Raw genomic sequence first — 11,357 nt, 5'->3', positions numbered from 1 at the left:
CCTTCATACCTCTTCAGGAGCTTTAAAAATTCATTATATGTTTCTCTGAACTTTACATTTAAATGGAATTTGTCACTCCGCATTAATTATTTCGTCGTCTTGTGCTGAAACCGGAACTGCCCTCAGTCTTAATGTCTGCTGCTATTTTCAGCCACGTTGTAAGCCTCTTCCTTGAGTGCAGTACTATCCCCTAATATCCATTGTAGGTCATGACCTGGCCACAGTTCCCGTTTTCTTTTGTAAGACAGGAGTGAGAAGCAGTTGCAGTTGCTGCAAATGCTTTCCAAGTGCTGTCATCCCTTTATTGTCAGTTCCCCAACTTGTTGTGCCCTGCTCACTCTTCATATCAGTGTCATTTCTTGTATTTAGATTTCAGCACTTAATCTAGACAGCTGAATCACTCTACATCTTAATGAAGAGTTATCTCACTGTTTTCTTCACCCTTCCATTACGGAACGCATACAGATTGATTGAAAAGTATTCCTTGTCATTTCTACAAATAAAGCTTTGAAATCAAAGTTGGTATATTCCCAAGCCTGCTCTCTCATTAGCGAGACAGAGAGATCGCGCGAGTAGACTGATGGTGCTTTAACTTTGGAGTCACTGTGCCTCAGGCAAGGCGCAAAATTGAGAATGCGGGAACTTCGTGGAGCCGGTACAAGAAAATTACACACGCTGTTGCCGTCATTCTTCATCGCAATCTCGTCGCCCAGCCAAATAAACTGGCCCACTAATTGCCAGTAAACAGTATGCAATGGAGCATGCTCTGTCCCCATTTTGTGTCCTTAAGATATCGACCCAGAAAGCCATCTCATACATACACCAAGTATGTCTCCTTCATAATAGTGTTAGGAATCTTATTTGATCAATCCATGAGCAGATTGAAGTCACATGCAATAACTATAAAGCCACAGATAAAGGAGCAGTATTCGGCCTTTCTCCATCTGGATTTCTCCAACATAGGTCTTGGTTGATGTGTTTCTTAACCTCGTTCTTCTGCTTTCTTCCATCTCCTGTAACTGTTGGTCCCCTCATCAATCAACGACATATCAGTGTCTGTCTTGAATATTCTCAATAACATTTAGCGCCACAGCCCTCTACGGCAAGGAGTTCCAAAGAATCACTGGCCTCTGGCTGAAGCATCTTACTTCAAAATCTTCATCCTTTCTCTCTGAGGCTGGGCCTCGAATTCTAATCTCTCCTCCCCGTTGACAAACCTCTCCACAGCCACTTTAGTAGCGACTCTCTGTATTGTATAAGTTTCAATCAAAGTTCTAAACTCCATCAAATATAGACCCAGAGTCTTCAACTGCTCCATTTTATGGCAAGTCTTTTTCCTCCCAGTAACATTCTTATAAACCTTCTTTGGACCCCCTCCAATGCCAGCACATTCCTTGGAATATTGTGTACAGTTCTGATTTCCTTGTTATGCGAAGAATTTTATTAATTTGGAGAGTGTTCCGAAAGTATTTATCAGGATGATGTCATGAATGGACTTCGAGATTTGACCGGATTAAGATTCGTCAAATCACAAGGAGCATAAATTAAATTAATGTCAAATGTGAGGGAGATCGTAACTAGGCGTACATTTTTGATGACAAGGAGGAAGATTTGTAAAGGATATGAGGGGCAGCTTTATTTTGAAACACTGTCAGTGCGTTCAATGAACCGTGAGTGGAAGTGATGGATGCAGGTACAGTTACATTGTTTAAAAGTCATTTGGATAAGTATCTGATCAGGAATGTATTTGAGGTATATGGGCCAAATGCAGGCAGGATGATCTACTTTAATTTGACAATATATTCGGCATCGTATATATGGAGTGAATGGTCTGTTAAAGTGCTTTTTGACTCTGACTCTACCCTTAGATATGAGGCCTAACTCGCAATATTCCAAAGGCCGTCTGACCGCAGCCATTGGTGGGCGGCACGGTGGCACAGTGGTTAGCACTGCTGCCTCATAGCGCCTGAGACCCGGGTTCAATTCCCGCCTCAGGCGACTGACTGTGTGGAGTTTGCACGTTCTCCCCGTGTCTGCGTGGGTTTCCTCCGGGTGCTCTGGTTTCCTCCCACACTCCAAAGATGTGCAGGCCAGGTGAATTGGCCACGCTAAATTGCCCGTAGTGTTAGGTAAGGGGTAGATGTAGATGTAGGGGTAAGGGTGGGTTACGCTTCGGCGGGGCGGTGTGGACTTGTTGGGCCGAAGGGCCTGTTTCCACACTGTAAGTAATCTAATCTAATCTAATCTAAACGCTCAACTGGATATCTCCACTCTTGTATTCGATTCCCCTTGATATAAATGATAAAATTGCATTTTCCTTCCTTATTGGTAACTGAACCTGCCTGACCTAGGAATCCCTCGTACCTTTGTGCTTCAGATTTCTAAAGGTTGTCCGTGTACAGAAATTAGTCGAGACCTGCTTTCTTCCTCACTTACTGCATAACCTGACACATCCCATATTGTAATCCATTTGCCACTTATTCGCCTGTTCTCCGAGCCTGCACAAGTTCTTATGAATCCTCCCAGCTTTCTTGACACGATCTATCTTTCGAACTACCTTTTTGTCAACTGCAAATGTGGCGACCATGCTCTCTGTTCCTTTTCCCAGATGATTAATACATAACATGAATAGTTATGCTCCCTGAAACGATCACTGTGGAAGTCTTAGAAGTCACTGGCTGCCATCCGGTAATAGACTCCTCAGTTCTCATTCAGCTAGTCAGCCAAAAGCCCCACACCCTCTTATAACGAACAGCAAGCTGTTGTCTTATTTTGCATTATACAGTATGGCTGCTCATCTCATGCATTATGAGTATTGAATTAGATCACGTCCACTGGCTCTCCTTTAGCAAACTTCTTTGGGGGTTTCTCAAATAAATCTGGCACAGGTGTCAGACATGGCCTTCCCTTTATGAAGCTGTGCCGACATTGTTCTATTTTAGCATCTATTTCCAAGTTTGCGATTAAAATTGAAGCAGTTTCTATTACGTATCAGTAAACTAAAGGTCAATCGAGTTCGAATTTCTTATCCGGCCAGCATCGAACCAATGAGATAATCCGATTTTGTGGATATAAGAAAGGCACGCATTTTGAACGTCCGACAAAGTAACTGCCAGCAAGAGATACACAAAGGAGAAAGGGAGTGAAAGAGACGAGCCTAAAAAACAAAAAGACAGGTTGTGAAATGAGTAGAATGACTCTGGTAATATGTGCAGCTGAAGCAAAATAAATGTTATCATGAAAGCTGCTGGATTGCGATGCTGGATCTGCTCATTGCCACGATCACATGTTCCCCACATGTAGATAGTTGATAAGTCGCCCGAATCTCAGTTCATTTGCTGCTGAAACTCTCACTTTTCCCCCCATTGATATCATTAGAAGAGAATTAAATGGAATGTAGGTAAGTGTAGCCATATTTGGACGAATGAAGAAATTCAGTTCTGAAGAATGATATTTTCAAATTAAAATCAAGCGAGAGGATGAAAATTCAGCGAAGGAAAAAAAAATCAGTGAAATTACTGGAAGAGTGCCACAGACGCCCGAACACATAGGGGTGTAGAGGAGCTAATACGCAGTTTATCTCGAAAAAATGATAAAATAACAGGGCCGTAACAGAAGGGAATTTTCACAACTCCAATTTATTGTGTCACTGTAATGCAAGATGATTTTTCAAGTGACTTCAAGAGCAGTTTTGGTAAGTCATGGCAAGATCAACAAGGAGGGGGCACAATTGTGGAGCTTGTTTTAAGAAATTAGGCTGGGCAGTAAGAAGAATGGCAGTGGGATAGCATCGTTGTGGCAGAGATCATAACTCAGTCAGCTTTACCATCACACTGAAAACAACCTACGGTGTATGTTGATTTTACCAATGCTTTTGATGATGTCCCACATGGCAAACTGTTTAACAGATACAAGTTTGTGGCATTAATGGAAACGTGACAAATGAGGTAATATACAAGCTTAGTGGGAGGAAATAAAGACGATTTGGTGACAGGTAATCTCTGGTCCATGTGAGTAAATGCTCTGACATGAGGATTGATCTCACGAACGCGCGATTGAAATGGATCGACGAGGTTTAAGGTGCCGATGGTGGGAGGGAACACGTTTACCCAGAAAAGCTGACAGTATCAGCAGAGTGACAGCAGTGTCGATATCAGAGTTAGATTATGGAATGCCTCAGTAAAATGGGAGGAGTGACGTAAAGGAGGGTTAATGACCGTGGGAGGGAGAGATTTCTCCGAGAATGGGTGGGTTTGAATTCAGAAGTGTAATATTCCGCAGAAGTAACCAGTTCTGCGGAATACCATATAGCCGCAGTGAACAGGCCCAGAATCAGAGAAACTGAATGGCACAGCAGCGAAGATCAAACTGGAAATGAGGATGGGGATGAGCCTGCTGTGGTGGTATAAAGGTGCATGAAATGCTGGGACTGGGAGCTCCAACCTCACCTGGAGTACCACCTACTGACACGGAGCAGGGGCACTGGGACATCAGACTGGGAATTCCAATTCACATGGAACAGATTGTGTTGGCATGAAGCTTTGTGCATTACGGGATCAGGCTGGAAGATCCAAACTCTCCTGGTGCAGATTTATAGATAACGAGCAGAAAGCAATGAGACATCAAGCTGAAGAAAAAGTTATTGTGTTATTTTATTCTGAATTAAAGTAGTTTTAGAAGGTCCCAGTTTTGTAGTTTGAGTCAGTATCTATCCCAGGGAAATCTCTCAATATTAGGGAAAATGCTGCAAAGGTTGAGGTCGTAGAGGAGAATCTATGCAGAGAGAAACTGAGGTAATCTTTTCTATTTCTGACTTTTATCATATGACTGACTGCAATTAGGTTCAATTGCACCAAGAGATTTTCAGCTCGTGTCATGTAATTAAATTTCCTGAAAGCGCACCCAAGTCATTAAAGCAATCTAAACGTCCAAAAAATTAATGGAAAATATGATGTTGCAATATGTTCGAGTTTATCTTGATTTATGGAGGAAGAGTAGAAAACTGATGCTGAAATGTACAAAATCAGCGGTTATCACATTCAATGGCTGAACAGAGGGTGAATGGAAGCTTCATGAGGACAAATATGTTTTCTTTGTGAAACTCACTGATTCACAATGTGAGGACTGTCGAACTGAAGCAGTGATGATGATTTTCCTTTCTGCTTGTTAAAGTTTTGAACATGACTGCTACTTTCCATGTCCATGGGAACATCAAAAAGTTTGATTCCCTCCCGCGTTTGTTAAGAATGTATTACTTTACATAAAGCGGCAGAAAATGACAATGCTGTAAGTCAAAATCGAGCTGATTGTTATGCTGCCACAACGCAAAGTGCTAACCACTGCACGATATCGGCGCCACATGGAATATCTTGATGCGAAAAGCAGGAAAGATAGTGAGAGAGGATATCTTAGGAACAGAAGCACATGAACAACTGGAATACTTGACAGACAGTGACTGAGGAAGGTGAACTCAGGGAGGGCTGAAACTTTATCTTCGGTGTCTCCAGAGTCAGTGGAGATTTCATCACTGAGTTTGATGAAGGCTAAGATTGATGTACTTCTCCAGAAGATGAGAGCGTCAGGGGATAGTGCAGGGTATTGGTGGAATGTATTTCGATAAAAAATTGTAGTTTACCATCGGTTAGTTCACCAATTTCCTCAGACAAGGAAGTGACCACTGCTGTGGAATATCATATAGTCGCAGTGCCCAGGTCAGGAATCAGAGAAAATGGTGATCCAGCAGCGAAGAACAAACAGGAAATGGGGATTGGGATGATCCAGCGGATTTGGCTTCAGTGATGAAATTAGTGATTACGAAGTATTTCTCTGCAAGTGTAAAGTCAAATGAAATGCTATGACTGGGAGCTCCAACCGCACCTGCAGCACCTTCCATTGACACGAATCAAGGATCATTCGGACATCAAGCTGGTAGATCCAACCTCATCAGGGGCAGCTTATATTGACGTCTGTACAGAGAGAAACGGAGGTCAAGTTTTTGCCCTCTGACCTTTCTCAAATGCCTAACTCTTCTCTGGGTTAAAATGCAGGAAGAGATTTTTAAACTCATTTCATATAATTCCATTTCTTGCAAAATCTCACAGGTCGTTAAGTATCTTGACCTTAGAACATTAGCCGGAATATGATGATGTGATTCGGCACTGGATTACCGCGGGTGATGGAGCAAAAGCGGTCAAGTGAATGTGAACATCATCAGATGAGCAGAGATCCCATTGAATGGCTGACCAGACACAGGGTGAATGGAAGCTTCATGAGCATGACTGTGTTTTCGTTACAAAACTTCCCGCTGCACAAAGAGTGGATCATTGGAATGAAGCAGTAACAATGGTTATCTTGCCTGGCTGTTCAACTTGTGCACATGAGTACGATTGCTGATGTCTGCAGCATGTCAACCTCAAGCACGCGCGAGCACAGTGTCACAATGGATAATGCGCTTGATTACGGTCCTGAGATTGAAGTTTAATTTTCGACTTGATTCAAGAGCAAGGCTGGCAGGCTTCAAATCCCCATACAAGCTAATCTTCCGCACTGTTCCAAAGCAGAATTGATGTTTGAATTCTTCACCTGTAGGATCGAAAGTCATTCAGGAAACGTCCCCAAGAACTTGAGAGTCAATGTCCCAGTTTCATCACAAGAGAGGAAGCTGAAAGCACACGCTGCTCAAGTGTACCTTTCAATATCCCAAAACCACCACAGAACCATATCCACAAGAGGAGTACTTGCAAAACAGTGACTGAGATGTGGGAACTTAGATGCAGTTGAATTTTTAACTTCAATGTTCCTCGAGACTGTTGAGATTACAGCACTGAATTTGTAGAATACTAAGATTGATAGGTTCTTTTCAACAAAACTTCAAAGGTTCATGTGATGTTGCAGGGTTTTGTTGAAATGAATTTCTCAATAACAATGTAGGATAACATCGGTTATTTCACCAATTTCCTCACTCAATCACGCCTGTGGAATATCATATAATCACACCTCCAAAGGGTTAGTGTCAGAGAAATTGAGTGGCGCATTGGAAATGAGGATAACAATGGGCGTGAAGATGTGGCTGCAGTGATGAAATCTATGAGTGCAATGTTCTTCTCTGATGACAGACAAGTGCATGAAATGCCAGCTCCATATTCACCTGGAGCAGCTTCTATTAACATGTAGCAATGAACATTGGGACATTAGACGACGGGAAACAGTACTCAGCATTAAAATCTGAAGTGAAGAAGTTTTGTGGCAGGACACATGTTTGCAGATTGAGGGAGTATCTGTCAGAGGGAACAATCTCAATAACAAAGAAAACTTCTGTAAAGATACAACTCTTGGAGGAACAACTGTGCAAAAAGAAGCAGAAGTTATGTTTGCCCTATCTGATCATTCCTCTCTGGCAGACTCTTCACTGGGTTACATTGAATAACTGCATTTTTATCTCAATTCATCGTATTCAATTTCATGCATAGTCGCACAGGTCGTTAAAGTAATCGAAACCTCCAAAAATTAACTGTTATATTCGATGTGGTGGTTGGGATCGTGTTCACTTCAGTTTTGGAAGAAAACCAAGAAAGTGTATTCGAAATTCATCAGATCAACAGTGATCCCATTGATTGGCTGAGCAGACAGAGGGTGAGTGGATGCTTCATGAGGCCAGATGTGCTTTCTTTGGAAAACTCGCCACTTCACAAGTTGTGGAAGCAGTAAAAATGATTATCATTTATTGATTTTTTAACTTGTGAACATGCCATTTATTGCTGATGTCAGTGATAACATCACAACTTTGAAGGGCCAGCGCCTGCCTGCGATCAGTGGCGCAATAGACAACACACCTGACTATAGCGATTCTATGTATGAATCTTACCTGGCTCGCGGGCAGTGCTGAGTTTACCCCGCTCTTCAGTCGTTCTGAGGCTGAAGTGCGGTTTCAAATCCTGAACTGCAGGGGTAAGATCTCTTTCATTAAATGGGAAGCTAAAGTAGTAGCACACGCTGCCTTTTGCACCTTTCAACTTTCCAATCCCACCTCCGGTTCACTGCAGCAACTGGGCCTGGCAAGGAAAGGATAGAGAACCAAGTGTCACCTCTGCCAGTCTTGAGAAACTGCTGGGAATCGGAATCATATAAGGATGGAGTGTGAACTGTCTGACTGAGCAGAGCTTGCTGAGGCACAATCCCCTTCTTTAAGAGGCCGTGGCATTTACTCTCATGTCTCGAGGTCATTAATTGATCTAAGGAACGAAAAGCACGCCCATTGCAGGTGCTCTGCTTTTGCTGATGCTGTTCTCAGGATCAGAACAAACCCCAAGTCCCGGAATGAGAATCAAAACCAGGTCACAACGAAGAAAGTAAAACCAATGGAACGACTCGCCCAGAAGAAACAGCTGCATGAATCGCACTCAAGGTCGTTGTACGTTTGCTTGTCAAAAGAAATCGCTTGACGATCTCTGTTCTTATTCCATCACTTGGCGTTGTATGCATTAGCATCTCAAAATCACATCCGAGTATTTCTTAACGTTATGTGGGTACAATTATGTGAACCCTTGCGGACAGTGAACTCTAGATGCAACCATCCTCTGCCTGATGAAATTTTTCTGCGTGTGTCCCCAACCCTTTCTACCTCTTACTTTAAATCTGTGCCCCCTGTTGATCGGTCAAGACAAACCATTTCTTTCAATCTGCTTCGTCCATGTCCCTCATTATTTAGTGCATATCCAGCATGTCACATAACATTCTCCACTGTTTAAAAAAATAAAAGAACCCCAGCCGAACCAATCTCTCTTCATAACGTAAACTCGTCAACGCGACAATAGCTTGGTAAATCTCCTCTGCACGTTTTCCAGTGCTATCACGTGCTTGAAAGAATATGAATTGCAGAACAGCATGCAATATTCTCGGGGGAGCCGAATTAACAAATTAGATAAATGACCGGAGAAAGGCACAGAAACTGGCCTTTTCCAATAAAGCATATTTTGCTCAATACTACAGTCGGTACTTTTCCTCATCCCATGCTCCAATTATCTGTTGTCCGTGTCAGTAAAAGCTGCTACACGAGAATTAATCTCACACCACTGCATCTTAATGGATTTAATTGCATGAAGGTCCCGACCGGGGGATTGGGCCACTTTCAACCAAAACAGTGAGCACAGCACCTCAGACTGAAGAGTGTCAATGGAGTGTTATATTGTGCAATACCTCTGTGAAATAGGAGGATGGACGGAGAGGAGAGTTAATGCTTGTGGGAAGGAGGTAAATCTGCGATAACGGATGGTTATGGTGTTTGAAACACAAGAATGTGAGAGAGCAGTTGTTTGAAGAAGAAAATTTATCACCACGAAGAGTATTTTCATGTTAAATAAAGATTGTTTTATTTAACATCAAACACTTCACCAATTTCCTCACTCATTCACGTAGTCATTGCTATGGAATATCATATAATTCTAATTCCCAGGAGTGTAGTCAGATAAATTGAATCGCACAGCCGTGAAAAACAAGTGGAAAGTCAAATGGCGATGAGCGCGTGGTAATAACTGCAGGAATGCAATTGTTGAACAGTGTGTCGTCCTGTGATGGTGCAGAGGTGCGTGAAATATCGAGGCGAAAAGCTCAAACCTCACGGACAGCAGATTCTTTTACCGTGCATGAAGAAGCAGTGGGTCATCACGCTGCGAGCTCCAATCTCACCTGGATCAGTTCTATTCGCATGTAGCAGGGAACCATGGGGAATCTAGCTGTGTGCTTCGTCTTCATCTGGAAGAGCTTCTATTTGCAATGAGCAGAGGACATCGGCTGGGGGAAAGGATAGTCAGCTGTTTTAATCTTAAGTTAAGTAGATTTCAGCAGGACACATGTTTGTGCATGGAGAGAATATCTCAAATACAAAGAAACATTCTTTAAATATCCAACTCATGGAGGAGCATCTGTGCACAGAAAATTAGAGGAAATCTTTACGTTATCTGACCACCCTTATATGGCTGACTCTGCACTGAATTAATTCGCATGAAGGGTTCTTTTTGCTCTGTTCATAGTTTTCAATTTCTTGCAAACTCACACATGTGGTTAAAGTAATCGAGATTTCCGCCAAAATTCTGGTACATGCAATGTGGTGATCAGGCTCAATTTCACCTCAGTTGTGATGGAGAAGCAAGAAAGTGGATTCGAAAATCATCAGAACAGCAGTGATCCCATTTAATGGCTGAGGAGCAAAGGGTGAATGGAAGATACATGAAGGCATAGGTGATTTCTTTGGGAAAATCGCTGCTTCGCAAGGTGATGAGCATTGGACCGAGGCAGTGACAATGATAATCTTTTTTTTTCACAGTGGGAACATGACTGCTGTCACTCATGTCCGTTTTATCAGCACAGCTCTGAAAACTGAAATCGTTTATAGGGCCAGTAGCGCGTTGGGTAACGCGCCTGACTGCTGGTTCGGAGAGTGTAGGATCGGCTCATACCTGGATCGAGAGAAGCACGCCCTTCTTTTACACATACAAACTTTCTTGCTGTTCTGAAGCCGAAATAACGTTTGAGATCCTTCTCTGAAGGAACGAGTATGGCTTCATGAAATATCTCCGAGAACATGAGAGTCACTGTTCCACTGTCAGTACAGGAGAAGAAGCTGAAACATTCGCACACATTGCTCTTGGGCATCTTTCCATTTCACAAACCCACTTATCCAATCACAGTGGCTCGCGTGAATGGTGAGGAGATAAATCTAAATCACCCATTCTCAGCTTTGATAATCTTTGGAAACACTTGGGACAGTGAAGTTAGAAGAGAATGAAGGGTTAACTGCCCGACTGAGCAGGGACTGTCGAGGAACATTCACCTTCTTTCAGAGGCAGGCATATTGAGTCTAATATTGTGGGGGACATTAATTAATCTTTCTCCATTTCGAGAAACTCCCTTCAGCTGCCACTCTCTGTCTTCTATTGCTCAACCAATTTTTTCTCCACCTGTCGTGAACACCCTGCACACCATATTACTTTACGTTCTGTATTCAGTTACCATGGGGAACCTTATCTAACTCCTTATTGTAGTGCATGTATATGACATCAACAGCCTTTCCTTCATCTTTCAACTTGGTCACTTCCCCGAAAAACTCGATTAAGTTGGAAAATCACGAACTCCCCCTCACAAAACCATTTTGCCGCTCATTGATATGCCCATTCTTTTCTAAATATGAACACATCGTATCCCTCACTACCTTATCCAGCAACTTCCCCAACACTGATATCAGGCCCATCATTATAATCAACCACACGAAATTGCCAGTTGGATATCCAGACGTTTCATTACCTGGCTAGGTAACATCATCAGTGGCGACCTTCAATAAAAGTGAAGTTGCTGTCTCTTGC

The sequence above is a fragment of the Chiloscyllium punctatum genome, unplaced genomic scaffold (genome assembly GCF_047496795.1).
Source record: "Chiloscyllium punctatum isolate Juve2018m unplaced genomic scaffold, sChiPun1.3 scaffold_158, whole genome shotgun sequence".
Taxonomy (NCBI): domain Eukaryota; kingdom Metazoa; phylum Chordata; class Chondrichthyes; order Orectolobiformes; family Hemiscylliidae; genus Chiloscyllium; species Chiloscyllium punctatum.
Note: the sequence above shows the minus strand (reverse complement) of the source record.